We start from the raw sequence: 2,790 nt of genomic DNA, 5'->3' as shown, positions 1-2,790 counted from the left end.
GCACAAAAAACCAATTTGCAGCGGTGGAATTAATCTGTCTTTTAATGCTAGTATATGCCTGTATAGAACTAAAAGGTTTTATTTAGTTGTTCCCCGGACGACTTTTAATGACAATAACAAACCTGTTTTTGTCAAGTACAAAATAAGACGAATATAGTCCTAATCAGATAATCTGCAGTAAATCGGTTTGGTTATTATAATATTTTTTTTTGAAAGATCATAAATATTCATAATAACTATATCGATTATATTCTAACATAAACACCTGTGAAAAAACAATAAATGCAAAATAATTTTTAATGAATATTTACAAACATTTTGATGGAATTTATTATTGAAGAGATAAAACATTAAATAAAACCCATGAATACATCTAAAATAACAGCACAAAAGTTATTTGTAGGAATTAGGTCGACAGGTCGACAGGATGTAAAAGTAATGTCAACTTGTCGCCATGTCAACCTGTCGACCTGTCAACCATATATAATAGCTCCTTTATTAGGTCTTTCCACCTTTCTGTGGAAAGACCTCTTGAAATGCTTATGTTTATTATTATTAGGTCTTTCCACCTTTCTGTGGAAAGACCTATTGAAATTGTTCTGTTTATTATTATTATTATTATTATTATTAGAGATTGTTCTATCTGACGTATCCGTATACGTATCCGTATCCGTATACGTATCGAAGTATGATAGGCATCTCGATCCCGATGATTTAACCGTTGAGTAACATTTTCATCGTTTCTTGTTTGATCTTAACCCCATTCATTGGAAAATAAGATATATAGTAATATTTCTAATGAAACGTATCAAGTTGCTGTTCACACCTATCATTTTATGGAAGGATTTTAAAAAAAGAAAATTAGTAAAAAAAAAAAAAATACGTATATTTTTATTAAATTGTTAAAAAAAATTTTAAAAAAATTCAAAAAGGGACTTCTCTCTCTCTCTCTCTCTCTCTCTCACACACACACACACAATATCAGGATATATTATTGTTTCATTCTAGAAGTAACCTTTACCAGAACAAGACATATTCCCCATAATGCATACAGTCAACGCTCGTTATCTCAAACTTGATTGGACCAATTAAAACTTCGATATATCCAAGGGTTTGAGTTAACAAAGTTTAACTGTACGAGGTGTCAGAGACCAAACATTCTGGATGAGTATAAGTTTGTCTACATCAAGCAGACACTTGAAATTGATTAACAAAGTGGAGAAGGGGGAAGCTGGGCCGAGGCAGGGAGAAAATAAAAAATGACAAGTCACCTTATCAAAACTTTGACAATATAAAGGTGACCATACTGCATACTCTGTGTGTGTGTGTGTGGGGGGGGGGGGGAGGGGAGGTCACTGAAAATTTCCATCCTCATTTTCTTTTTTATCATTATCAACATTCTGTATATCATTTCATTATATTTGATGGACATAGTTCTCCAGAAAAGCTTTGGAAAACTGGCAATTCTGGGGTGGTTTGAAGACTCTAAATTCCTTAAATTGTTAGGTGATAGCCGTATCCGAAATTCCAGAGAGCTTGAGAAAGGACTACGATTTCCGAAAGTGATGCAATTACACGCAGTTTTTGTCGGGGATGAATTAACAATTGTCGATAAAAGGAGATAAACGGAGAAAATTTTTATGTTTATACATTACTTTATATACATGTTGACTAAAGTTTACTTTAAATGATTTATTTATTGAATTTATACAAGCGGGATCAAAACTCTGAATAAATGCTGATATTTTATCAATTAAATGTTTTGTATAAATTTTATCCGTTATTCTGTGTTTTTTTTTTTTTTATTTCTCTGCTACGTTGAAGCAGCCTCTTCTGTTCAATTCTATGAACTGCGTGTTGAATTTACTCACACTTGTCCCAGTCTGGGCCAAAATGCATTAATAAATAAATAAAAATAAAAATATAAATAAATAAAAATCAGCTGGATTGACAAGGTAGCATAGAAAAAAATAGATAAATCTATTGTTTTGGCATTTTTTAGTCTAATGTTCTTTTCTTTCTTATAAAAAGAGAGTTAAGATAATGAATACCCTATTCTGAAACAGTTCTATATCAAACCATGAATTATAATACACATGTACGACAACAAGAGAAGTAAAAGGAAAAATCAAATTTAACAATTGAATTTTCATTTCATTACCTATTTTTGTCGCCATGAAGTCTTTTCAAGTTATCATTGCTGAAAGGACAAAATATAAAACAAAATCAAGCCGTATGAGAATAGGCCCGAAAGTAGCAATTTCACTGGGGAGGGGAAGGGGGGACATACAGGTATTGTCAAATAGCTCATTGAAAAAAAAAAAAGAATGAAGAAAGTCAACAGACGCTATGAAAATTTTGTGTGTTCCCGGGGGGAGGGGGGGGGGGCTGGCATTTTTAAGCATATACTGGTAAGGGTCTGGAAGCAAATTCTCTTTAGAAAACTGCTACACGGTTTTATTGATTGTATGGATATCAACGTCTTTTGCATTTAGTGTGTGAGTGAGGGGGTTAACTTTTATGTCATCTAATGTAAATTACAGGATCAATAAATAAAATGTCCTGATGTTAAGAGAGAGAGAGGGGATCCCGCGAATGTTTTTAAACAAAATTGCAATTAAAGTTTTAAACAATATAATGAAATCAAATAGAAATTTATTGAATTTCATTATCTATTTTTTTTAAAGTTTTCCAGCGAAATAACAAACTTTTATAGCAGCTTAATACAATTTTTATTTGAAAAAATACCATATGCTATTCTTAAATGAATGGGGCTGCTTTAAAACCAAA

The sequence above is a fragment of the Saccostrea echinata genome, unplaced genomic scaffold, assembly GCF_033153115.1.
Source record: "Saccostrea echinata isolate AGI-Se365-2 ecotype Australia unplaced genomic scaffold, CSIRO_AGI_Sech_v1 ptg000049l, whole genome shotgun sequence".
Taxonomy (NCBI): Eukaryota; Metazoa; Mollusca; class Bivalvia; order Ostreida; family Ostreidae; genus Saccostrea; species Saccostrea echinata.
The sequence above is the reverse complement of the archived record's forward strand: the minus strand, read 5'-3'. Positions refer to the sequence as shown.